The 27789-nt window shown below is 45.2% G+C and overlaps 1 long non-coding RNA gene across 1 annotated transcript in view; it reads right to left on the bottom strand.

The window, feature by feature from the left end:
- Window positions 1-14080: 14080 nt before the first annotated feature.
- The window catches only part of LOC131816238 (uncharacterized), a 28930-nt gene continuing 15221 nt past the window's right edge, over window positions 14081-27789 (bottom strand). The window contains exons 2-3 of the long non-coding RNA XR_009347984.1: window positions 25840-26023; window positions 14081-14201 (exon numbers count right to left, since the gene is read on the bottom strand). This is a non-coding gene — a long non-coding RNA (uncharacterized LOC131816238). The remainder of the gene's footprint in view (window positions 14202-25839; window positions 26024-27789) is intronic.

Here is a 27789-nt window from a genome sequence, read left to right as displayed (position 1 = left end):
CTAGGGCGGAATAGTTCTCACATTTGGGGAAATTACGGCATCATCTCACCTATCTGTGGAGACAAATCTGAAGGAGACAAAGTGAAAGAAACAAGCGTAGAGTGGTGGTTACCGGAGGTTTGGGGGGTGGGAGAAAGGGAGACATACTGGGCAAAGGAAATAAACTTTCAGTTACATGATTAACAAGTTTAGGGGCGCCTGGGTGGCTCAGCTGGTTAAAGCCTCTGCCTTCGGCGCAGGTCATGGTCCCAGGGTCTGGGATCGAGCCCCACATAGGGCTCTCTGCTCAGCAGGGAGCCTGCTTCCTCCTCTCTCTCTGCCTGCCTCTGCCTACTCGTGATCTCTGTCAAATAAATAAATAAAATCTTAAAAAAAAAAAAAAACAAGTTTTAGGGACATAATGTTCAGCATGGTGATTATAACGGATAGTACTGTATCCTATACTTCAATGGGGCACTGAGGATAGGTCTTAAATGTCCTCACCACGAAGAAGAAATTACAGTTATGTGGCCTGTGCTGGGAATCAGTTTGACATTTATAGATGGATCAAATCAAAGTCTTGCCCACCTTAAACTTACACGATGTCCTTTGTCGATTATATCTCAACAAAGCTGGAACACATTTCAAAATAAAATAATGTATAACACACACACCCCCAAAAGCTCTCCCAGTGATTCTAACATATACTCAACCTTGAGGGCCATGGTTTTCAAAGTGTGGTTTCTGGACCACATCAGCATCCCTAGGGAACCTGACAGGCATACCAATGTGTGGGCCCTGCCTCGGACCTCCTGAATCGGAAATGCAGGATTTAGTAAGTTCTCCAGCTGATTCTGATTCATGCAAAAATCTGAGAGTCACCGCATTACAGCATAGACTTCATATCATTTCCTCTCCTTTTGAAACCAGAGACCCTTGGGTCTCTAATCAAGCACATTGTCTTCTTTCCCAGACTTTTCACCAACCAAAGCAATTACCAAGCAGAGTCACCCCTTACAACTCTGGGTCTCCTTTCACAAAGCAGCTCTCAGCATTTCAGATGGTGACCAGGGCTGCGGCTGCCTGGCTTCCCTCACTCTGCCGGGTCCTGTTTTTCTCAGGCTGCCCCCTGTGCTGTCATCTCGTAACATGTTCCTGAGAGTGGAATGATAGGCTGGCACAGGACAGCTAAAAATCCTTGGAACCCCCCCCCCCATGTCATCTTACCTTCTAGATTCCATCTTCAACAATATACTCCCAGCATAGGCTCCGATTGTCACGATTCCTTCTTACCCTTCACAACGGACTCCCAAAGCCCAATGTTTGAATCTAGAGCTTCCATTGGGCCATTGTGTTCCCAGTTATAATGAATGGATCTAAACCTCTAGTTCCTAGTAGTAGCCTCCACTTTCATTTTTCTGTCCTCACCCATTTTTATGATGACAAGGTGTGAAAGATGATAGAAGATCCTCGTTGCGAAAAGTCGGCTGGGGTAACTTATCTGCGGGCTCAGAGCCCGCATTCCCCTTTTGAAAGCTTAGCTCCATGCGATGGTCTCTTTTCGTGTATGATCTAACAGGGACTTGAGCACCCCAGTGCAGAGTTTCCTAAAAACCATGGAAGACCGTCTCCAGTGCCCCTCTAGCTGTGATAGGGGATTAGAGGTTCCTTTAGAGCTCCCTTTTCGGCCTCCAGTACCTCCCGATCTTATGTCCCCCTGCTGCATAGAAGCTGTCCCAATTCCTCTGCAGAATTCCTGACCTCACAACACCGAGGCTTAGCGTGCCTTCTTTTTCGCTGTATCTAGCAAGTGAAGACAGATAATAGAGGACACCTTTGGAAGCCATCAACAACAGAAGGTTTCTTCAGCTTCTTGAGAAGGGGAGACATCTGATGGGAGGGACACTCAGAGACCCTTATTTTGGATATGATATTCTATAAGAATGGGAGCAAGAGGGGGGAGGGGGTTTGGGAGAAGGGGGTGGTATTATGGACATTGGGGAGGGTATGTGCTTTGGTGAGTGCTGTGAAGTGTGTAAACCTGGTGATTCACAGACCTGTACCCCTGGGGATAAAAATATATGTTTATAAAAAATAAAAAATTATATTTAAAAAAAAGAACACCTAAATCACAGAGTAAAATGTAAAAAAAAAAAAAAAAAAAGACATAACTAAAAAAAAAGATGAAGAGATTGGAGAATGTATTAATGGCACCTAAAGTACAAATAAAATTAAAAAAAAAAAAAAAAAAAAAAAAAAAAAATGGGAGCAAGAAGAGGCCAGAGTCAGAGATCGGCTCGTTCATTCAATAAATATTTACGGAGGGCTTACCGCTGCCAGGGGCGCAACTTGAAACACGCCATGCTTCCTGCTTCAAGGAATCCACATTCCGGGGAGGAGTTGAAGGATGTGTGCAGATACAGTCGGAATGGAGTAGGACAAGGGCCATGGGAAGTGCTGGGGGACATCAGGACGGGAGTTCCTAACCTCATTTGGGGTTGGGCAGAGGGACGGTCTTACCTATAGACCTGGTAGGATGGAGGGTGGTAGGGAGGCAGAGGGCAGAGAGAGCCGTGAATAAATACAGCCAGCTGACAAGGGCAGGCCGTTCATTAGGGGTCAGCATGAAGTGTGTGGAGGGAGGGGAGTGGATGGTTCTGGAAGGAGTAAGTACAAGATTGTGTTGCAAGTAAATGAACAGCAGCTCAGCTGCTTTTGTGCTCCTGTCGCCTACCGGATACCTCTCTCTGAATATCTCCATCAGCATCTCAAATAAAAGCATGCCCAATTGAACTCTTGGTTCTTTTTTTTTTTTTTTTTTAAGATTTTATTTATTTATTTGACAGAAATTACAGGCAGGCGGAAAGGCAGGCAGAGAGAGAGAGAGAGCAGGAAGCAGGTTCCCTGCTGAGCAGAGAGCCTGATGCGGGGCTCGATCCCAGAACTCTGGGATCATGACCTGAGCCGAAGGCAGAGGCTTTAACCCGCTGAGCCACCCAGGCGCCCCTGAACTCTTGGTTCTCTTGTATTACATCCCTTCCCCTGATTTTGCTCGGGAAAATTTGCTCGGGAGCTCTCATGCTAGAACACTTGTGGAGTCATCCTTGGCGTCTCTTTCTTTCACATTCTTCACGTCGGATCCTCACTAAGTCCTGCCAAGGCAAGTATTAGAAAGTCTCCCGAGTCCCTTCACTTCTTCCTGGCTCCTGTGACACCACCCCTGGCTTAAGCCCGTCTTGCTGGGCTGCTGTGGTTGCCTCGCACCTGGCCCCCCACCCACTTCCCGCTGCTCCCTTCAGTCTGTTCTGCTCACACACTCAGGGGGATCTCTGTCTCTCTGTCTCTCTCTCTCTGTCTCTCACTCTCTTTTTAAGATTTTATTTATTTATTTGACAGACAGAGGTCACAAGTAGGCAGAGAGGCAGGCAGAGGGGGGGGGGTGCAGGCTTCCCACTGAGCAGAGAGCCAGAAGCGGGACTCGATCCCAGGACCCTAGGACTATGACCTGAGCCAAAGGCAGATGCTTAACCCACTGAGGCACATTTAGACCCACTGAGGTCTTCATTTTAGACTCTCTCCGCCTGTTCTCCATGTTCCAACCACAGGAGTCTTCTTTTTGCTCCCGGCGGCGAGAGGCAGTGGGGAGCCATGTTCTCTGTGTGGATGCCTTCCTCCCAATTCCTTGCTCATTAGACTCATCTATCAGATCTTAGCACCTTTATCTGCATGAACTCGTCCCTTAGTAAGGGAGGTCTTCTCTAGCTGTGGTTACCCCAGTGAGCCACTCATTCTGGTGTTCTCGTCCTTGGGTAGCCTTTTCCCACAATGATGTGGCGCTCGAATTCCCTTAACCATTGAAGACCACAGAGACGGGGCTGTGCCCACTGCCCTTCATTGGCCGGACCACTCCTGCTCCCCTCTCTTAGAACACTCACTCTTGGGATGCTCCCTCTTGAAACCAGCTGCCATGCTCCAAGTAGCCCAAAACGCATGGAGAGACCACGTGTGGTCAACTCAACCAACTGTGGTCAACTGTGTTCGCCGAGCTCCCTGAAGACAGCCAGACTCCACTGCCAGCCATATTTACCCATCACCTTGGGGGTTTCGGCAACTTGAGCCCCTGCTGACTGCAGCTTTGGTTGACATCATGTGGGTCAGAAGAACCACTCAGCTGAGCCCCATCCACCAGTAAAATAGAGACCGATCATAACTGCTTCTGGTCTTAAGCCACAAAATTTGGGGGGTGCTTGGAATAATGCAGAATTGGGACAATCCCTCATTGAAATGAACACCTGCTCTTATTTCCGCTCAGAGAATCCAATCCCAGTCCTTCCCACCGGTTCCTATGTTTAGCTTTGCACTTATTTGTGTTTGGTTATTGTCCTTGGCACTAGTCTGGCATCTCCACAACGGCGGGGACTATGGGTTCTTATTCATCGGTAAAGGGTCTCCCAGGTACGGAAGAGCTGCTTAATTGTCTGTTGAATGAGGGAAGAAAGAGTTGGGATTATGTCCCAAGGGTAAGAGGATAAGAGGTTTAAACGGGTGACAACATAGTTTCACGTGGAGGAAAAGTGGTATTTTAAAAGCTAGCTTTTAATGAGGATGGAATACTTCTTAGAGAGCTTGTCTTGTGATTTAAGAAACAATAGACTTCGGGTTTTAAAGAGGGAAGGCTTTGGGCCTCAGTCTGGGTAAGAGATGATGAGATGATGAGACAGGAGAGGCTAAGAATTATTGAATAGGAACGTGAAAGGCGGCTTCTTTGGGCAGCAAAAAAAAATGAATGAAGGGATGTTAATTTTTGAGATGAGCTCTAGAGAGACATCCAGAGAGACATAAACCAGAGGAAGAAAGGCATAGAGAGAAGGTGGGCTCTGAGAGGGTCCCCCAGAGACACAAGGGAGGCCCGGTCCCCAGGGAGAGACGAGCAGATTTTCTATGGCAGAGTCAGAATGGTTAGACCTGTGTCATAGGGAGTATCCTGTGGCCGCTCTAACCAGGTGGCCTTAAAGCAGCAGAAGGGAATGATCTCACAGTTCTGGAGGCCAGACATCTGAAATCAAGGTGTGTGCAGAGCCGTGTTTCCCTCCCAAACCTTCAGAGGAGGGTTGTTTCTTAAATTCCTGAAGCTTCTGGTAGCCCCAGCATTCCTTGTCTCAGGGCAGTAAAACTCCAATCTGCCTCTGTTTCCTGTGTCTGTGTCTTCACATGGCATTCTCCTCTGGGTGTGTGTGTGTGTGTGTGTGTGTGTGTGTGTCTGCATGAAATCCCTTTCTTTCCAGATCTCCCCCTTCTTGGGAGGACATCCGCCATCTTGGATGCGAGCCCATCCTAATGACCTCATCATCGCTCGATTACATCGGCAAAGACTATTTCCAGCTAAGACCACATTCAGAGGTGCTGGGGGTTAGGATTTCTGCCTATGTTTGGCGGGGGCGGTACAGTTCAGCGCAAAACAGCTCAATAGCCCATTTAAGTTGTTAGCAAGAGGTGCTCTAATTCCTCTCCAATGTGCAATCTCAAAGCCATTCTGAACCTTTACAGGCTTTGCAGATCTTTGCAATGAGATATGGGAGACCTTTGGAATATTCGCTCTGCCTCTGACAACGGAGGGCTTGAGGAGAGAAAAGCGATGGCTGCAAGGGACATGTGAGCCTCGGAAGTGAAAGACAAGAGCGTGGACTCCCTGAAGTTAAAATGTTAGTTATTTGATTTGTCTGTGAGTGTTAAGGTGTATGCTTGGAAGGCTGCGGAACTGGCGTAAGGGGTTGGAGGTGGAGGCAAGTCAATGGGAACCATGGAGAGCCTACTGGAGGAATTTAAGGAGGCACCAAGAATGAAAACATTTCTGGATGAAATGCATGGGGGGCTCTCAATGCTGAAGCTTAGCTGGGAAACTGAGGACGAGGAGCTCCTTGCTGCAGTAATGTAGGTACTACAATGAGGTCCCAGATGGAGAGGTGGCTGGGGTAGGGTTCCATCTTATTGACCAACCCCTGCTTTTCCAGTTGCCCCGTTTTTCCCAAATGTCACAACACAGGCATAGCTAGATTGAATGAGCTCCCTAAGTGTCTGCAAGCTTGGACCGGCAGGATGAGCTGTCGGAAGTCAGAGAACATCTTAGCCAAGTGAGGGGGGAGGGTGGCACTCTGGGGAAAATCGTGTCATTTCGCTGAGTTTTTAGTAGTCATTTTTTATGACATACAGGATTTTATTTGGAGAGCATGTCAATTTCATTTATTTTCCTTAGCGATCCGTGCACAGAAACACCTGTCCACTGATAGCTTGCTCAGTAGCTGAACATTTTCATCTCAAGCGTCCTTCAAGGCTTCTTGAGCTCCCAGGGGTCCAGGTACCCGCAGAGCATCAAAGCAATGTACTACACAGGGGTGTCTGGGGTGAACGATTTGAATTCGCAATAGAGGACTTGGTTTAATGCAGTAACATCAATAAGTTAATTCTCATTAGGACATGGTGACTCTGAAGTCTCTATTGGTAACCATTAAAATCTGGAGAGTTCTTTTCAATGGAATGGGTGATCTTTTCTTTGTCTTCTGCCCAAATAACCATTTACCTATGTCTTATTGGGGATCTGACTATTGGTTTCTTGGGGAGACAGAAGAGAAGCTTGAAGGCTCATGAGGCTGGGGAGATGCATAGGCTCATGAGGCTGGGGAGATGCATAGCCTCAGAACACCAAGTCCGTCTTGCCTCCGTTCCCCCACTTTGAGGTTCTTACACTTTCTACCTATACACTTAGTCCATGTCACTCTCTATCTGGAGCTCAGAACTACCATTTACTGGCTGTGTTGCCTTGGGGAAAGGACTAGCCCTCTCTGAACTGAGGATTCCTTAACAGCAGGCTGTAGCCGATGACATTGACCTAATAGATTTATAAGGATTAAAGGAGAATTCATCCGTGAAGCCCTTATCATACCATCTGGCACATATAATATTTGAGAAACGTTCCTTTCCTGCCCTCACCCCTCCTGACTTGTGAACAGGATGGGAGGAATATCTAAAGCCCCAGGCTCAGGTTTGGGGGTACCTAAAACATTCCCATTTCTATAAAACCACAGTTTGGTGTCCCAGGACGAGTCCTTCAAACCCCAGTGGGTTCAGAGCTGGGGAAGACCCTCTTTTCCTCCTCCCTACCTGTTGGTCTCGTAGAGCGGAGGCTTTAGGATTTCATTATTTCCTCCGCAATTAGAGACTTCGCTGGACTCCGCTCTGTTTTGGGTCCCACCGCGTGTGCCCCAGGGGATCTCCCACTCCGTTCTTGCCTCCCACTCCTGACAGCCTGAGGAGACATCGTGGACAGGAAGTTTGTACCGACTCCCAGGCGGGAAGAGACAGTGGCCAGGGTTGACTCAGTCTGTACCTGTGGAAGGAGGAATGTGGATGTTAAAACAGAGGTCCTGGACCCAAAGCTGCTGCCCCCTTCCCCTGCAAGGAGACACTTGGCTCAGCTTCTCCCTAATACGCGATTTCCCTTCCTCACCAGACTGCCCCATCCCTTGCTCTTTCGCATCCCAGCCCAAATTCCATCTTTTTTTTTTTTTTAAGATTTTATTTATTTATATATTTATTTGAGAGAGAGAGAGAGAGCGCGAGCACGCACGCACCTAAGAAGGGGAGGGGGCAGGAGATGGAGAAGCAGACTCCCCGCTGAGCAGGGACCACCCCCCACCTCCCTGCCACGCCCACGACCATGGATGGTGACAGGAGCCCAAGGCAAACGCTTCACCGATTGAGCCACCCAGGCGCCCAACTCCATCTTTCTTGAATCCCTTTTTGAAGACTCGAGTGCACACACCATCATCTACCTTCTTGGGCCGTCTGCCCGTCTGCCCCCCTCCTACTAGCTGCAGCCATCTGTAACAGAGCCTGCCGCCTGGTCTCCAAACTTCTCCATCCGTTCCTTGTCTCAGACAATTCCATCTTCCATGGGTTCTTGGTGCCCCCTTGCCCCGACTGCTCTGTCCCCCAAGAGTCAATACCTCAGGGGCACCTGGGTGGCTCAGTGGGTTAAGCCGCTGCCTTCGGCTCAGGTCATGATCTTGCGTCCCGGGATCGAGTCCCGCATCGGGCTCTCTGCTCGGCAGGGAGCCTGCTTCCTCCTCTCTCTCTCTCTCTCCCTGCCTCTCTGCCTACTTGTGATCTCTCTCTGTCAAATAAATAAATAAAATCTTAAAAAAAAAAATACCTCATTGTCACCTTGATTACAGGAAGACCCACCTTCCACGACCCTGCCCACCACCCACCAGCCCTCCACCGAGCACCAGACTTGCTATCAGCAATATTCTGTGCTGGTTCCCGCCCTCCGCAGGAGCTGAGCTCCGTGCATCACGTGACGGCACCCGCTTGTCACCATCTTCCCCTCCCCCCTCCTGCCTTTCCTCCCTCCACCTCTGCGCGTGATTTGCGCTCCGGCTACCCTGAGTTCCTTTGCTTCTCAGAATACAGCAGGCGTCTTTGCAGCTCCTCCCCTTGTGTGAGCGTCAGTTTTCTCCCCAACGTCTCCTCTGGGGGTTTTCCACTCTCTGCTCACTTCTTGCTTTTGTTCTTTTTTCTACATTTAGAAAAATTTGTGAAATAGACTTGCAGACAAATACGTAAAACTTCTATGAGAGTCGAACAACTGCCCTGTGGATATGGACTCAGATGAGGAAATAGACCATTATCAGCTCCCCCAGGCCCCCGCGTGTCCGCCTCTGAAGGGGTCCCCTACCCTCTGCGCAAGAGGGCACCCACATATCCTCACATCTGCGATAATCATTTCATGACTTTCTAGAGTTCTGCCCCAATGAACACTAAGGATTGGTTTTGTCTGATTTTCAACTCGGTGCAGCTGAAATCCTATTCTTTTGTACCTGCTTCCTTCCACCAGCACGGTGCTGCTGTCATGTGTGTTGTGTGCTTTGTTGTGGTTCTTTATTTTTTTTAAAGATTTATTTATTTTAGGGCACCTGGGTGGCTCAGTGGGTTAAGACTCTGCCTTCGGCTCAGGTCATGATCTCAGGGTCCTGGGATCGATTTCTGCTTTAGGCTCTCTGCTCAGCGGGGAGCCTGCTTCCTCCTCTCTCTCTCTCTGCCTGCCTCTGCCTACTTGTGATCTCTGTCTGTCAAATAAATAAATAAAATATTTTTTAAAAAGAGTAAAAAAAAAAGATTTATTTATTTTATATGAGAGAGAGAGACAGAGAGCGAGCCCAAGTGGGGGGAGCGGCGGACTCCCTGATGAGCGAGGAGCCAGATGTGGGGCTCGATCCCAAGACCCATGAGCCTGTGGCCTGAGCTGAAATCAAGGGTCTGTTGCTCAACCGATGGAGCCCCTCAGGCGTCCCCTCCCCATTGTGGTTCTTTCTGAATCTGACCTTAGAACATTCCATTCCACAAATGTATCGCACTTGCTGTTAACGGACATTAGGGTTTGCTCCTTTGATTTCGTCTTCTTCAGTGTCTGTCTACCGCGAAGCATTTGATTTCAACTTCCTTCTCCACTAACTGATCCTAAGCTTCGGGAGAGTGGAGACCGTTTGGGTTGTGGATCCCAGAACCTACAGAATGTCTGATACCGGTCGGGGCTCGCAGTGTGCGTTGGCTGCAGGAATGCTCACTCAGACTCCGGGTTACTTAAAGGTGCTGCTCAAACAGTCCCTCCTCCTCCAGGCAGGCTTTCAACAACAACGACAACAGTAATAGTAACCCCCATTGTTGAGTTTACTCCGCGGGAGGTGCTCTGCCAAACACACATCATCTCACTTAATCCAAACAGCCGTGACGTTGACTTAAGATCCCCATTCTAAAGACGCAGACGCTGCAGTTTTGTAAGACTCAGTCACCCCCAAAGGTCACACGGGCCCAAGGTCAAAACAGTGGTTGAGTTCCGGGCCCGGTTCCTTTGCCAACAGCAAATGCTAAGGTCCCAAGATTAGTCTTGCCAGTAGATCTGTTTGATTTGGCCCACGGGGGTTTTGACATTAAAAACAAAAATTGATTTCCTATATTAAAAAAATGAGGGATTTTGGGGGCGCCTGGGTGGCTCAGTGGGTTAAGCCTCTGCCTTTGGCTCAGGTCATGATCTCAGGGTCTTGGGATCGAGCCCCACATTGGGCTCTTTGCTCAGCAGGGAGTCTGCTTCCTCCTTTCTGTCTCTGCCTGCCTCTCTGCATACTTGTGATCTCTATCTGTCAAATAAATAAATAAAATCTTAAAAAAAAAATGAGGGATTTTTTACAGGGCTGTTGGGAGAGCTGTTTTCAGCAAATTACAGATAGCTTTCAGGTGGCTGAGCCAGGCCTTAGATTCCAGTCTGACTCTCAAGTCTGTGTTCTATCCAATAGAATATTCTGCCTTAGCTTTTTAAAGCAGATGTGGACCGGAAGAACAGTGTTTCCCTGGGGCCCAAGCTGTTTCCTCTTCCGTGGGCAGGTCCTTGGATCCCGTCCCTGTGCCCCCATGCTCTTCTTTCTCCCATGACCTGGAGAGAGGGTCTGGGCTGCTACTGGAACCTATCCCACCATTTAGACAATCTATCCACATCTTCACCTTTTGCATGATGTCCTGTGAATGGACTGGGCTGTTGTAGCGGGGGAAAAAAAAAAAAAAAAAAAACACAACATAAATATGTCCCTGAAAAAATAAATTTTGACCTAAAGAGTTGGTAAAATTCAAGTCATTATCATCTGGATTACCTCCAGTCCCTGAGTTGGTAAAATAACATTTTGAAATGCCATTTAAAAAAAAAAAAAAAAATTGGCCTGTCTACACAGTGATGGGTCTGAGAGGCCTGACAGCTCAGGTACTTAGCCTGGAATTTATGAATCAAAAGCTTTAAAACTTAACCCAAGAAAGTTTTTTTAAGTACTACTATTTCCACCTAATTAAGGACTGTCATACAAATATGATTTATTTACAGCTATCATTCATGTGCAGCGTAGAACTATCCAAGGCTTTTTTTAAAAAAAATTTCTAATGACTTTTATGCATTAACTCAATCAAGGGGCTTTCTAAAAATATTATCTTTCCCCTTCTGGATAAAGAAATTAATGCCTACTTATCATATAAAATTTAGAAACTATAGGAAAATACAGTGAGAACATAAAAATTACTGGAATCCTACCACCTGGAGATAATCATGGTGGACACTTTGATAATAGTTTCAATTTTTTCTGTATGCCCTTGTATAAAAATTGATATATGTGTAGTATAAAAATAGATAAAGATATATATTGTTTTATTTCACGTTTCATTTGTACTCATTAAACAGACTCACAACTGTAAACATTGTTAGAAAACATCATTTTTAATGACTTCAAGTTGTCTCTCTCATGGACTTACCATAATTTGCTCAGTCTTTTCCCTATTATTGGAAACTCTGCCTGTTTCCAATTTCCTGCTATTACAAACAATGCTCTCATGAAAATCTTTTACATACTTTTCCCTTTTTGATTATTTTCTTGGTCTAGATATAAACAGAATTAGTGGGATGAATAGAGAATCAAAGGTCATGATCTTTATAAAGATCTCAAGGAGTCGCTCCCCTTCTCAGCAAGTTATGGGGAAAATGGTTCTTTTGTAATATCGGGTGGAAAAATTAGGATGGGGAATTAGATCTTCATTTTCTCAGTTATTTGAAACACACTAAAATATGTCTTATAGAAGGATATAGTCAACTGATTGCCTCTGGGCAGTGAATTGTTTTGTTGTTGTTTGGTGGTTTTTTTGTCTATTTTCATTTTTTTACTCCTTTAGACTTTGCAACTTTTATACAAAGTGTTCCTGTGGTGTGTTTCTTCTGCCCCCTAGACACAATATTATGAGCCACCACAATGTGCAGGGCTCATCTTTATTCATGCACTGATTTCTCATATTTTTGATTCTCCATTTCCTTTTTTCTTTCTTTTTTCAGGTTTTTTTTTGGAAAGTCATACATGCCCTTTAAAACTTCGAGGACTCTAACCTAGGTGACATCCCCCTGTGCTGTCTACCCACTTTCCCGCTCCTTTCTTTTTTTGTTTTAAGATTTTATTTATTTATTTATTTATTTGACAGACAGAGATCACAAGGAGGCAGAGAGGCAGGCAGAGAGAGAGGAGGAAGCAGGCTCCCCGCTGAGCGGAGAGCCCCATGCGGGGCTCAATCCCAGGACCCTGGGATCATGACCTGAGCCGAAGGCAGAGGCTTTAACCCACTGAGCCACCCAGGCGCCCCAGAAGACACTCTATTTCAACTCATTTTACTCCCTTCCAAGTTTCCTGATGCCAAATGGCTCACAGATCCCATTTGATTAGTGGATGCATGGTTCCTGCTAAAGTCTCAAAAGTTTCTGGACGTTAATCATGTCAAAAATAAAGATTCAAGGTAAGTTAAAATGAGATTTTCTCAGGCTGAGCGCACAATGAAGATTAGCTCAATCTGTGATGAAAGACCGTTTAATTCTATAGAGAAAAGTACCCAGTTGTCTGCAGCAAGTTACAATTGGAATTGTGTAGAGGGACAACATTCTTTTGTTAGTACTAATTGTTAATCTAGTACTAATTTCTTATTACTAATTTAGTACTAAATTATTTTATTTTATTTATTTCTCAAGATTTTATTTATTTGACACAGAGAGAGAGCACAAGCAGGGGGAGCGGCAGAGGGAGAGGGACAAGCAGGCTCCCCACGGAGCAGGGAGCCTTACCTGGGGCTTGATCGCGGAACCCTGGGATCATGACCTGAGCTGAAGGCAGAGGCTTAAGGGACTGAGCCACCCAGGCACCCCAATACTAAATTGTTTTAAGGTATACTGCCTTTTAAAATGTTTTAGTTAATCCATTTATTTAGAATCTATTTCTTGAAGACCAACCATATCCTGACCGTGGGCAAGAGTGTGGAGAAAGGCGTGTGACCTCTGACCTCAGGCAGGTGACACTCTACTGAGAAGTAAAAGGAATCCTGTCTCTGTTTCAACGTGTGGTTTTTTCCAGGACCAGCAGGCAATTAACGTAGTTCTGACCCTGTCGACCCAAGACAGCGTTGGATCCCACAGGTTAAGGTTCAGCCTCACGGGCTGCACCTCACCACCGACTTCAGAATCCAATCAAAAGTCCAGCGGGTCACCTATGCTTCTGACCTCTCCTTGGGTGGGGTTAATTTACTACGGTGGCTCCCAGAGCTCAGAGAAGTATTTCACTTACAAGATGACCAGTTTGTGATAAAAGGATATAACTCAGAAACAGCCAGATGGAAGAGATGCACAGGGGCGGGTGTGGGGAAAGGGCATGGAACTTCCATGATCTCTGGATCTGACACCCGCCCCATCTGGCACATGTTCACCAACCCAGAAGCGCTCCCAACTTTATGGAGGTTTCATTACACAGGCGCACTTGATGAAATCGTGGGGCATTGGTGACTCAACCTGCAGCCCTTCTCCTCTCCAACAAGGTCCAAGAGGGACTGAGGGTTCCAAACCCTGATCATGTGGTTGGCTCCCCTGGCAACCAGCCTCCCTCCTCAGGTGCTCTCCCCCACCCGCCAGAGTCGGCTCATTAACATAACAAAAGACACATTAATCACCCTCATTACAAGAAATTCCACGGTTTTAGGGAGTCCTGTGCCAGAAGTGAGGAAGAAGACCACACATAGGTATTTCTTATTATAAATCACAGTATCACAGGAGGAGATGAGCAGTCAAGAGATAACCACAAGTAATTACAAATCAATAGGCAATTGCAAAGTGTGGTAAAGATTCAGAAAGAATACATGCCTTTATATGTAGGGGAGCATGATTTCATCTGAGGAATTCAGGAGAGGATTGTGAGTGAAAGTCTGAACAACAAACAGACGGGAACGAGTAAAAGAAAAAGAGAAAAGAATAATGCAGATAAGTAAACTCTACACAAAGGCTTTCATATCCAGATAATATCACAGAACTCATGATTTAAAGCTACCGTCGCTTGAGGACTATCATTTTGTGTGGATGGGCAGCTTTGGTTGGTGGTCCCAAAGATGAATGATTTTGGAGCACTTTTCACAATAATAGCCATACCCTTTTGAATGTCTTAAAAAACAAAATTCAACTGAGTATGTTTAAAAGATCTCATTGGCTTTATTCAACAGTTCATGCATGAATCAGGGAGCTTCCCGTCCAGCACCTCGCCAGGAGCTTGGAGGAGCTGTGCAAAATGGTAGACCTTCACAGGCAGAAGGGGGTCAGAACAAGGAAGCCATACCTGCCAAAAAAATATAGGTTGGTTATTGCAAGGTCACTAATTTTAGGGGATGACGGGGGTCTGCCAGGCAGTTGGCCTCACTCGTGCTGATCAGGTGATTCCTGACTGCTTTGGGGTTCTGTTTCTGGGAGAGCTAAGACTGTCATTAAGTCTCCGTTTGGTGATGTGGGGCTCAGCAGAAACAATTCCATTTGGGGGCTTGTCTTGTCTTTTAATGCCTGCAATTTGCCAGACACACTGCCTTAGGTTTCTGATCCAAAATTGGCTTTATGAGCTGTCTGCTTTTATTACTATGCCTGTTTTAGAGAAGGGGGTGGGAGAGATGAAACAACTTATCCAAAGACCCCTGGCTCAGAGCTGGAGTAGCCAAGTCTTGAACGCAGTCACCGGATTCTAGAACTCCTACTCACTGGTACGTTGCCCTGCCTCCCATGCTCGGAATACGACCCATTTTTATGCTCGAGTGTTCAGGGAAGGTAGCACATGGGTTAGCTGAGGATATGTATTATTAGCCTCTTTTCTATTCCACTGTATTGTTTAAATAATAAGTATTTATGAAACCTACAAACGCCACAACTTACCCCTATTAACGCAGTGTCGTTTATAAAAATAACAACGTACTTGGTAGTACCAATGGACTGCGAGGAACTTCCTTTCTGCCTCAGGGACAAAGCAGCAAGAGAAAGCCCTGTTTGGGCAATGGCCTGAAGCCTGCTCTCTAGTCCCGAAATAGTACTTGGCCATGGGTGGGAGTTTCACCACTGCTCTATCTTCTCGTACCTTCCTTCTTCCCATCTGACCTCTGCCCTTGAAACGTATATAATCCCGGACTTAAACCGGAGCCATCTGTGGGAGCCACAAGGGCTACAGTGAGTATTTGCCGCACGTTCGCTTTGTTTGAGTACATTGACACACTTTTCCCAGAGCATACATTTATAAAGATATATAAATATATTATTTTTAGGGCGTTAGGCTTTTTCCAGAACATGTCCTTTCAAACTTGTTTCAATAGAATGTAGAAAGAGATGGAAAAACAGCTTCGTATTTATTGGGCCGATTCGAATGGTAAAAATCACCTACTTTCCCTCCATCCCGACTGATAATTTTCTGTGCATACATAGGTATGTGAGGTATGTATACAATTGTGTAAAACAGTCATTATTCCTTAAAAAGGGCTCTGTTGGGCACTTGAGTGGCTCAGTCAGTGAAGCGTCTGCCCTAGGCTCCGGTCGTGATCTCAGGGTCCTGGGATACAGCCCCGCGTCTGGCTCCTTGCTCAGTGGAAGCCTGCTTCTCCCTCTCCCTGAACCCCCACTCCCGTTCACGCTCACACTCGCTCTCTCTCAAATACACAATTAAAATCTTTAAAAAATTGCTCTATTAAATAAATACTTTTTACTCAAGAAAATATCGTGCTGTGTCAATAGAACCATTTTGAAGTGTAGGATTCCCTGCTCCACGATTTTACTGAACTATTCCCTTGGTGGTTTCCAACATTTTACCAGAATAAAAATTGTTGCAGTGGATATTTCTACACATGTGTATTGCATAGTTTCAGATTCTCTCCTTAGGGTAAAATCAGGGACAGAGGACTTCTGGTTAAAAGTGTAAAATAAACATGCTAAGCTGTTTGATGTACATGGCAACGCATCTCAGCAATGAGAATACACCCATTTTCCACCAAATCTTGTAAGAGTTCCTGTTGACTCGTATCTCCCAACAATGGGATTCACCACTCTTTCAAACACGTACCTCCCTTGTAGACTAGGAACGATAGCGTGTTCCCATGTTGTCCGGTCGGTCTGCGCGAAAAAGCTTCAGAGACACCGTCTAAAGGAAAAGACTGGCCAGAAGAAACGGACCCTCTTCTTTGAAGATCCAGAAACTCACTCTTTCTCCCTCGCAAGGATCTGATCCCAGGAGAGTGACTCTCGCCAACTAAAATGCACACGGTGGTGAGAATGATATCAAGATATCCATTACTGATGGTCAATGGAAACCATGACCATGGCAAAGACCAGAAATCCATATGTGAATAAAACCAGTGTATTTGGCCTCAGAATGCTATACATGCACTGAATATCCATCGGAGACCTCTCTATGATTTTGTGTGTGTGTGTGTGTGTGTGTGTGTGTGTATTACTGTCAAAGGGAATAGAAAAAACCATGAAATCCATGTCACCAGCATGGTCATCAAAAAGTTGTTAGATGAACATGGGATCAAAATTAAGGCGAGGAGAGAATTCGATTCCATCATAGATGGGTGGGTTTGCCGGAAGGAACAGTGTTTGGAGGCTGTTGGCTATCATCTCTCCACTTTGGCACCCATCTAAGGACAGCCTGCGGTTGAGATGGGGAACATTTGCAAGAGGTGGTTACCTGGGGCAGCATTTGGATAGAGATGACACTTATTTTTTTTTTTTTTCTTCCTATGTTGATTCATGAAGTGGGCTGTCGTGGAATTTTGCTGACCACCCAGTGCATGGAGCTCAAAGTAGGGCTCGATCTCATGACCCTGAGATCTCCACCTGAGCCAAAATCAAGAATCGGATGCTTAACCGACTGAGCCACCCAGACGCCCCTCCTCTTTTTCATTCAGCAAATCAATGGTATGCTTATTTGCTATATTAATAAGGATAGAACCCTGGCTTGGCTTAGCTCAGAGAAAAAGCAGGAATGTTTACTGGCTCAAAAATGAGAACCAAAGGAGTGAGGTAGATGGGCTGGTGGGCAGCCAGAATGGAGATCCTAATGCCATCCAGTTCTTGGTTTCTCAGTGTGGCGCTCAGTTGCTCTGGTTTCATGCCACAGCGGGCCAGGGAGAGAGGGTGTGAATGTGTGTGTATGTATCAGTGGGGCAGGGACAGTTTATAGATGTGACTCCGGAAAGTTCCAGACTCAAGGCTTTCATGACTTGAACAGAGACCCAAAGACTCTTCTCTGCCAGATACCGTTGAAATAAGAATCCTCCTCCTCCCCCGCTTTTTTAAAGACTTTACTTATTTGAGAGAGAGAGAGAGCGCAAACATGAGCGGGGGGTAGGGGAGGGGCAAAGGGAGAGGAAGAAGCAGATTCTCAGCTGATCAGGGAGCCTGATGTGGAACTCGATCCCAGGACCCTGGGATCGTGACTTGAGCCCAAGGCAGAGGCTTCACCAACTAAGTCACCCAAGTGCTCCTGAATAAAAATTCTTAAGAAGAATTCCATTCATCCAGCTTGGGTCCCCTGCCCCAAGAAAGGTGAGTAATATATCCATTAGCAATACCTACTTGAGGAGAACATTTTCCAGTAGAATTTGGAGAGTCTTCTGCGCAGGTGAAATAATACACATTCGCCATGTGTCTCTATCATTAATAAATAGTGGGACTCCATTTCTAGTTTGTCTGTATTGACTCGTCTATTCAGGCTGTGATTTTTCACAGCTAGGTTTTTATGAGACTGACACGCTGCCTACTGCGCTAAGGAGGCACCTCACAGCTAGGTTTTTTTTTTTTTTTTTTTTTTTTTTTATAATCTGAAGCCATCTATTTACTTTATAAGTTATAAAACTTTTATGAACTCACAAAATATAAGAAATACTGGAGTGTCTTCATTTGGAAATGTTTTTTTCCAAGCTAGTGTCATTTTTGGAATGTCTCCTTTCTGGATTCTTTTTTTTTTTTTTTTTTTTTTTATTATTTTTTATAAACATATATTTTTTATATACATATATTTTTATCCCCAGGTCTGTGAATCACCAGGTTTACACACTTCACAGCACTCACCAAATCACATACCCTCCCCAATGTCCATAATCCCACCCCCTTCTCCCAAACCCCCTCCCCCCGGCAACCCTCAGTTTGTTTTGTGAGATTAAGAGTCACTTATGGTTTGTCTCCCTCCCAATCCCATCTTGTTTCATTTATTCTTCTACCCACTTAAGCCTCCATGTTGCATCACCACTTCCTCATATCAGGGAGATCATATGATAGTTGTCTTTCTCTGCTTGACTTATTTCGCTAAGCATGATACGCTCTAGTTCCATCCATGTTGTTGCAAATGGCAAGATTTCATTTCTTTTGATGGCTGCATAGTATTCCATTGTGTATATATACCACATCTTCTTGATCCATTCATCTGTTGATGGACATCTAGGTTCTTTCCATAGTTTGGCTATTGTGGACATTGCTGCTATAAACATTCGGGTGCATGTGTCCCTTTGGATCACTACATTTGTATCTTTAGGGTAAATACCCAATAGTGCAATTGCTGGGTCATAGGGCAGTTCTATTTTCAACATTTTGAGGAACCTCCATGCTGTTTTCCAGAGTGGCTGCACCAGCTTGCATTCCCACCAACAGTGTAGGAGGGTTCCCCTTTCTCCGCATCCTCGCCAGCATCTGTCATTTCCTGACTTGTTGATTTTAGCCATTCTGACTGGTGTGAGGTGATATCTCATTGTGGTTTTGATTTGTATTTCCCTGATGCCGAGTGATATGGAGCACTTTTTCATGTGTCTGTTGGCCATCTGGATGTCTTCTTTGCAGAAATGTCTGTTCATGTCTTCTGCCCATTTCTTGATTGGATTATTTGTTCTTTGGGTGTTGAGTTTGCTAAGTTCTTTATAGATTCTGGACACTAGTCCTTTATCTGATATGTCGTTTGCAAATATCTTCTCCCATTCTGTCAGTTGTCTTTTGATTTTGTTAACTGTTTCCTTTGCTGTGCAAAAGCTTTTGATCTTGATGAAATCCCAGTAGTTCATTTTTTCCCTTGCTTCCCTTGCCTTTTGCGTTGTTCCTAGGAAGATGTTGCTGCGGCAGAGGTCGAAGAGGTTGCTGCCCGTGTTCTCCTCAAGGATTTTGATGGATTCCTTTCGTACATTGAGGTCCTTCATCCATTTTGAGTCTATTTTTGTGTGTGGTGTAAGGAAATGGTCCAATTTCATTTTTCTGCATGTGGCTGTCCAATTTTCCCAGCACCATTTATTGAAAAGGCTGTCTTTTTTCCATTGGACATTCTTTCCTGCTTTGTCGAAGATTAGTTGACCATAGAGTTGAGGGTCTATTTCTGGGCTCTCTATTCTGTTCCATTGATCTATGTGTCTGTTTTTGTGCCAGTACCATGCTGTCTTGATGATGACAGCTTTGTAATAGAGCTTGAAGTCCGGAATTGTGATGCCACCAACTTTGGCTTTCTTTTTTAATATTCCTTTGGCTATTTGAGGTCTTTTCTAGTTCCATATAAATTTTAGGATTATTTGTTCCATTTCTTTGAAAAAGATGGATGGTACTTTGATAGGAATTGCATTAAATGTGTAGATTGCTTTAGGTAGCATAGACATTTTCACAATATTTATTCTTCCAATCCAGGAGCATGGAACATTTTTCCATTTCTTTGTGTCTTCCTCAATTTCTTTCATGAGTACTTTATAGTTTTCTGAGTATAGATTCTGTGTCTCTTTGGTTAGGTTTATTCCTAGGTATCTTATGGTTTTGGATGCAATTGTAAATGGGATTGACTCCTTAATATCTCTTTCTTCTGTCTTGCTGTTGGTGTAGAGAAATGCAACTGATTTCTGTGCATTGATTTTATATCCTGACACTTTACTGAATTCCTGTATAAGTTCTAGCAGTTTTGGAGTGGAGTCTTTTGGGTTTTCCACATATAGTATCATATCATCTGCGAAGAGTGATAATTTGACTTCTTCTTTGCCGATTTGGATGCCTTTAATTTCCTTTTGTTGTCTGATTGCTGAGGCTAGGACCTCTAGTACGATGTTGAATAGCAGTGGTGATAATGGACATCCCTGCCGTGTTCCTGACCTTAGCGGAAAAGCTTTCAGTTTTTCTCCATTGAGAATGATATTTGCGGTGGGTTTTTCATAGATGGCTTTGATGATATTGAGGTATGTGCCCTCTATCCCTACACTTTGAAGAGTTTTGATCAGGAAGGGATGTTGTACTTTGTCAAATGCTTTTTCAGCATCTATTGAGAGTATCATATGGTTCTTGTTCTTACTTTTATTGATGTGTTGTATCACATTGACTGATTTGCGGATGTTGAACCAACCTTGCAGCCCTGGAATAAATCCCACTTGGTCGTGGTGAATAATCTTTTTAATGTACTGTTGAATCCGATTGGCTAGTATTTTGTTGAGTATTTTCGCATCTGTGTTCATCAAGGATATCGGTCTATAGCTCTCTTTTTTGGTGGGATCCTTGTCTGGTTTTGGGATCAAGGTGATGCTGGCCTCATAAAATGAGTTTGGAAGTTTTCCTTCCATTTCTATTTTTTGGAACAGTTTCAGGAGAATAGGAATTAGTTCTTCTTTAAATGTTTGGTAGAATTCCCCCGGGAAGCCGTCTGGCCCTGGGCTTTTGTTTGTTTGGAGATTTTTAATGACTGTTTCAATCTCCTTACTGGTTATGGGTCTGTTCAGGCTTTCTATTTCTTCATGGTTCAGTTGTGGTAGTTTATATGTTTCTAGGAATGCATCCATTTCTTCCAGATTGTCAAATTTATTGCCGTAGAGTTGCTCATAGTATGTTCTTATAATAGTTTGTATTTCCTTGGTGTTAGTTGTGATCTCTCCTCTTTCATTCATGATTTTATTTATTTGGGTCCTTTCTCTTTTCTTTTTGATAAGTCGGGCCAGGGGTTTATCAATTTTATTAATTCTTTCAAAGAACCAGCTCCTAGTTTCGTTGATTTGTTCTATTGTTTTTTTGGTTTCTATTTCATTGATTTCTGCTCTGATCTTTATGATTTCTCTTCTCCTGCTGGGCTTAGGGTTTCTTTCTTGTTCCTTCTCCAGCTCCTTTAGGTGTAGGGTTAGGTTGTGTACCTGAGACCTTTCTTGTTTCTTGAGAAAGGCTTGTACCGCTATATATTTTCCTCTCAGGACTGCCTTTGTTGTGTCCCACAGATTTTGAACCGTTGTATTTTCATTATCATTTGTTTCCATGATTTTTTTCAATTCTTCTTTAATTTCCCGGTTGACCCATTCATTCTTTAGAAGGATACTGTTTAGTCTCCATGTATTTGGGTTCTTTCCAAACTTCCTTTTGTGGTTGAGTTCTAGCTTTAGAGCATTGTGGTCTGAAAATATGCAGGGAATGATCCCAATCTTTTGATACCGGTTGAGTCCTGATTTAGGACCGAGGATGTGATCTATTCTGGAGAATGTTCCATGTGCACTAGAGAAGAATGTGTATTCTGTTGCTTTGGGATGAAATATTCTGAATATATCTGTGATGTCCATCTGGTCCAGTGTGTCATTTAAGGCCTTTATTTCCTTGCTGATCTTTTGCTTGGATGACCTGTCCATTTCAGTGAGGGGAATATTAAAGTCCCCTACTATTATTGTATTGTTGTTTATGTGTTTCTTTGATTTTGTTATTAATTGGTTTATATAGTTGGCTGCTCCCACGTTGGGGGCATAGATATTTAAAATTGTTAAATCTTCTTGTTGGACAGACCCTTTGAGTATGATATAGTGTCCTTCCTCATCTCTTATTACAGTCTTTGGCTTAAAATCTAATTGATCTGATATAAGGATTGCCACTCCTGCTTTCTTCTGATGTCCATTAGCATGGTAAATTCTTTTCCACCCCCTCACTTTAAATCTGGAGGTGTCTTCGGGCTTAAAATGTGTTTCTTGGAGGCAACATATAGATGGGTTTTGTTTTTTTATCCATTCTGATACCCTGTGTCTTTTGACAGGGGCATTTAGCCCATTCACATTCAGGGTAACTATTGAGAGATATGAATTTAGTGCCATTGTATTGCCTGTAAGGTGACTGTTACTGTATATGGTCTCTGTTCCTTTCTGATCTACCACTTGTAGGCTCTCTCTTTGCTTAGAGGACCCCTTTCAATATTTCCTGTAGAGCTGGTTTGGTATTTGCAAATTCTTTCAGTTGTTGTTTGTCCTGGAAGCTTTTAATCTCTCCTTCTATTTTCAATGATAGCCTAGCTGGATATAGTATTCTTGGCTGCATGTTTTTCTCGTTTAGTGCTCTGAAAATATCATGCCAGCTCTTTCTGGCCTGCCAGGTCTCTGTGGATAAGTCAGCTGCCAATCTAATATTTTTACCATTGTATGTTACAGACTTCTTTTCCCGGGCTGCTTTCAGGATTTTCTCTTTGTCATTGAGACTTGTAAATTTTACTATTATGTGACGGGGTGTGGGCCTATTCTTATTTATTTTGAGGGGCATTCTCTGAACCTCCTGAATTTTGATGCTTGTTCCCTTTGCCATATTGGGGAAATTCTCCCCAATAATTCTCTCCAGTATACCTTCTGCTCCCCTCTCACTTTCTTCTTCTTCTGGAATCCCAATTATTCTAATGTTGTTTCGTCTTATGGTGTCACTTATTTCTCGAATTCTCCCCTCGTGGTCCAGTAGCTGTTTGTCCCTCTTTTGATCAGCTTCTTTATTCTCTGTCATTTGGTCTTCTATATCACTAATTCTTTCTTCTGCCTCATTTATCCTAGCAGTGAGAGCCTCCATTTTTGATTGCACCTCATTAATAGCTTTTTTGATTTCAACTTGGTTAGATTTTAGTTCTTTTATTTCTCCAGAAAGGGCTTTTATATCTCTCGAGAGGGTTTCTCTAATATCTTCCATGCCTTTTTCGAGCCCGGCTAGAACCTTGAGAATTGTCATTCTGAACTCTAGATCTGACATATTACCGATGTCTGTATTGATTAGGTCCCTAGCCTTCGGTACTGCCTCTTGTTCTTTTTTTTGTGGTGAATTTTTACGTCTTGTCATTTTGTCCAGATAAGAGTAAATGAAGGGGCAAGTAAAATACTAAAAGGGTGGCAACAACCCCAGGAAAATATGCTTTAGCCAAATTAGAAGAGATCCAAAATCGTGAGTGGGGAGAAAGGGGATAAAAAGAGGTTCAAAAAGGAAGAAAGAAAAAAGAAAAAAAAAAAAAAAAAAAAAAAAAAAGAAAAGAATTTTTTTTAAAAAAGAAAACACCTACGAAAAATGTAAAAATATATATATATATATTAGATAAACTAGTAAAAAATCGTTAAAAAAGAAAAAGGTAACAGTTAAAAAAAAAAAAAATTTTACCCGAAGGCGAGAAAAAAAAAAATGAAAAAGAAAAAATTAAATTAACTGCAAGACTAAAAAAAATCACAGGAAAAAAGCCATGAGTTCCGTGCTTGGCTTTCTCCTCCTCTGGAATTCTGCTGCTCTCCTTGGTATTGAAACCGCACTCCTTGGTAGGTGAACTTGGTCTCGGCTGGATTTCTTGTTGATCTTCTGGGGGAGGGGCCTGTTGTAGTGATTCTCAAGTGTCTTTGCCCCAGGCGGAATTACACCGCCCTTACCCGGGGCCGGGGTGAGTAATCCGCTCGGGTTTGCTTTCAGGAGCTTTTGTTCCCTGAGCGCTTTCCGTAGAGTTCCAGAGGACGGGAATACAAATGGCGGCCTCCTGGTCTCCGGCCCGGAGGAGCCGAGAGCCCAGGGCCCCACTCCTCAGTGCGCCCTCAGAGAACAGCGCCCAGTTACTCCCGTCTGCCTGACCTCCGGCCGCGCTCCGAGCTCACCGAGCCTGCGACCGGTTCAAGGTAACACGGAGCTGCGAGCTTACTGTCGGCTCTGTCTCTGTAGCCGGCTTTCCCGTTCCAATACCCGCAAGCTCTGCGACACTCAGACACCCCCGATCCTTCTGTGACCCTGCGGGACCTGAGGCCACGCTGACCCCGCGTGGGCTTCGCTCCGGTTTAGCCTCTGGAGCGATGTCCCTCCGCGGAACAGACTTTTAAAAGTCCTGATTTTGTGCGCGGTTGCTCCGCCGCTTGCCGGGAGCCGGCCCCTCCCCCCGGGGTCTATCTTCCCGTCGCTTTGGATTCACTTCTCCGCCGGTCCTACCTTTCAGAAAGTGGTTGTTTTTCTGTTTCCAGAATTGCTGTTCTTCTTCTCTTCGATCTGCCGATGGATTTTCAGGTGTTTGCAATCTTTAGATAAGCTATCTAGCTGATCTCCGGCTAGCTGAAGCAGTCTCAGCTTGCTACTTCTCCGCCATCTTGACTCCTCCTCCTCACAGCTAGGTTTTTAAACCGAGCCCAACATTGGCCCGATCCTCATGTGCACACACACACACGCATACACACACACACACACACACACACACACACACACACCTCGGTCACAGTACAAATCTGTAGACCATGGGACTCAAATGGGCATCCAGCTGCTTGGCAGGCTCAAGGGAATTCCTCTGTGACCTATCAAGGGATTATGGTGAAGGTATCAAGAGACGGTACCGCTCTCATCACCCTCTCCGCTGCCGCTCTTCTCCTGCCCGGCAGAGAGTACATCACAATTGTCTGGCTAACAGGCTTGAGAGGACGCACTGAGCTCTGTGCATCTAAGCTCACCAGCGAGGGACCCTGAGCCGTGGAAGAGAAGAAAATTAAGGTAGCGTGATCACAGGAGATGATTATCCTCCGTATATCCAGGGATATGTTTATTGTATGGTGGTTAAGAATCCTGACCTGACCAGCCCCTGATAATATGGGTTTTAGGAAATCATTCCATGTGTGAAGCCCTAGGTGCTTCCATCTGAAAAATGAAGGTGACCCACAAAACCACCTGAGCAGGTGATGCTAAACTAAGCATGTCCCCGTTTCCTATTGGATGGATTCATTTTTCTCCTTGTTATTAGTTACTACCATACGGGGCAGGTTTGAGATTTCAGTTTGGATGCTCAAAACCTTCAGAGCAACAAAAAATTCTTTGGGAGATCATCGGCCCTATACCATGTGGTCTCCTACTGGAATGGAATCATGAAACTCTACTGTGCTCTGTGGGGAGAACAGGGGTTCTGTGATCGAACTTCTTTGGAATGTACTGAACTTAACAGAGTTAAACAGGCTGTTGGAAGCTTCTACTCTGCTCATAGCCACAGAGATTTTTTTTTTTTTTTTTTTTGAAACAGAAATAATGATCAAGTCACCTTTTTGACCTGAAACTTTCCAGTGGATTCCCTTTGCACTTGGAATCAAATCTTTGTGCTTTGACCTCTACATCCTTATGTAATTTGACCCTTGGTCTCTCCAGGGTCCCTGGGTACCCCTCTCTGCCTTGCTCACTAATCTCTTGCTCTGTGCATCAAATCCTCTGCCTCCAAGATTTTACACTTCCTCTTTGTCCTCTCTGCAGTGATTTCCCTCCACCTCGTTCCATAGCAGTGCATTTGCACTCTCTAGGTCTCCGAGGGCTTCCTCCCCGACCACTGTCGCTCTCGGCCCGCAAGAACGACCCGCAGACGAGGTGAGTGGCAAGCTTCTTTATTACTTCTTTAATGGCGGCCCCCCGAACCAAGCATTTACAGCAGTATATATTCACGTGTGTACGCCCCCCTTCCTGCCCAATCAGAATGCCGTGCATGCAGTGTCCTCGTGCGCTCTTATGTAACCGTGCAGGATTCTTTTGTTCTCTAGCAGTGATCATGCATATATCTCTTGGCTTCTAGTGCTGTTCACGCGCCGGCCATGAGCGCGCCCACATCCTCCTAAACCAATCACTCTCAGTTCCTCTATCTTCAGGCACTCCCATCTACGTGACTCCTTGCATCTGCTGGATGGCTCTCCACAGACCACCCCATCTAAAGGAGGCCCTGCACCACCTACCTTGTTTCCCTCAAACAAACTCTTGGTTCACACCGGTCGAATAGTACCTCACGGGTGCCTTGGAAATGTTACATATTTTGCCGTGCTTTCCGGATCTGCCCCAGTTCTCCATCATCAAAGAAAACGGGTCTTCCTTCATCAAGCTGAAAATCCGTCCGTGTTTCCACCTGTCACTTCACGCAGCCTGGAATTAAGTGCAGTTGGAATATGCATGATGTCAGCATGAATATTTACAACAAGGCAAGAGAATTGCATCAAAGCAACCCTTGCCTTGAATGACTTGCATCAAAATTTTTTTCCACCTTGAATTCACTCAATGAAACCATGGGATCGATTAATGGGACTTTGGGGGGGTAGATTTAATGAAATTGTGAGCGTTCTCCCTGAAGCAGGGAGGTTTAACGGGCAAGCTGGTGGGTTTCTGTAACCCATTGTGTAACCCCACTGAAGGATTCCCCTTTCACGGGGCAGCCCTGTAAGGATACCTCCATGTACAAGTCCCTAGAATGTGCTTTCACGGGCATTGTCAGCAGACTTTAGCCTGAAAATCAACCAGTTGGGGCCAACCATATGGGACTCCCCGGGAGTCCTACACAGGGGAATGTGCTGTTGGGTGCTGAATGTGTATTCCCGGGAGGAATAAGGCAGGTTGATAGAATGCTGGAACTTGAGCCCTCTGAGATGTTGGAGCTGGAGCCATTCTTGATTTTGCAGGTGGAGGAACTGAGGCCCACAGAGGTACAGGATTGTGTGTGGAGGGGAGGGATGTGATGTCAGAGATGTTGAAAACCTGGCCACTTGATTCTCTGTCCAGAGAATCTTCCACCGAGTCACAACACCAGAAACACATAGGGCAGATGTAAGCCGTCACCCACGCAGAGGCACAGGAGGTGAGGCCCCAGCAGTGGAGGGATGGGTGCTCTACCACAGCAGGGAGCCGGCAGGTGGCTTGGGGGGCTGGGGCTGTGAAGGTTACACTCGGATGGTGGGTATGAAGTTGGGTCTTGAATGGGAGCAGTGACAAGAGGCTGGAGCATCCCTGGGGGTAGCATTTCAGAGTCTTTTTTTTTTTTTTTTTAAGATTTTGTTTATTTGTCAGAGAGATCACAAGGAGGCAGAGAGGCAGGCAGAGAGAGAGAGAGAGGAGGAAGCAGCCTCCCTGCTGAGCAGAGAGCCCGATGCGGGGCTGGATCCCAGGACCCTGGGATCACGACTTGAGCCAAAGGCAGAGACTTTAACCCACTGAGCCACCCAGGCACCCTGGCATTTCAGAGTCTTGAAGAGTGAGGGGAAAGTGGACACATTCACGATGTCCTGGGTCCGTCACTGATCCCTCTAACATCTCTGTTCATTCTCTGTCCAAGTCCCTTGACCAGCTTCTTGATGCTTGTTCAGCATCCTTCTGGTTTGGCGATGGGGTCCGTACCTCATGCATGGGTGACCTCTCACAGGTCCCCAGTGTGTCAGTCAGTCCCGGTGTCTCTCCATCAGGCCTAGGTCCTCAGCATGGGGGCAGGAGCTCTCTTATTGCGGATGATTTCATGCTCCCTCCTGTCCCTGCTGGAGCCTTCCCTGATGATCCTTGCTCTGCCATTTTTCCATTTACCGGATGCCTTTGGCCCTTGCCGCCATTGCTGGGTGTTTAAATACTCCACTGTCTGGTGACCTGCTCTAAGTTACCTGGATCTCTCACACTGGGTCATAAGCAGAGATTGTCCTCTCTGCTCCTCTGGGCCCGGCTCCCTGCTCAGGAGCAGTAAGTAACCCTAAGGCTCGGTTAGATAAGGTGGGTCTCTGCTCTCCACAGACAGTGGCTTCTGCTATGATCTGAAGGTTTGTGGCCTCCACAAAGTTTGTATGTTGAAACGCAATGGTATTAGGATATCGGGCCTTTGGGAGGTGATTAGGTCTTGCGGGTGGAGTCTTCATGATGGGATTAGCACCCCGATG

Source organism: Mustela lutreola, chromosome 15 (genome assembly GCF_030435805.1).
Source record: "Mustela lutreola isolate mMusLut2 chromosome 15, mMusLut2.pri, whole genome shotgun sequence".
NCBI classification, from domain to species: Eukaryota; Metazoa; Chordata; class Mammalia; order Carnivora; family Mustelidae; genus Mustela; species Mustela lutreola.
Note: the sequence above shows the minus strand (reverse complement) of the source record. Positions and strands in the feature narration are given on the sequence as shown.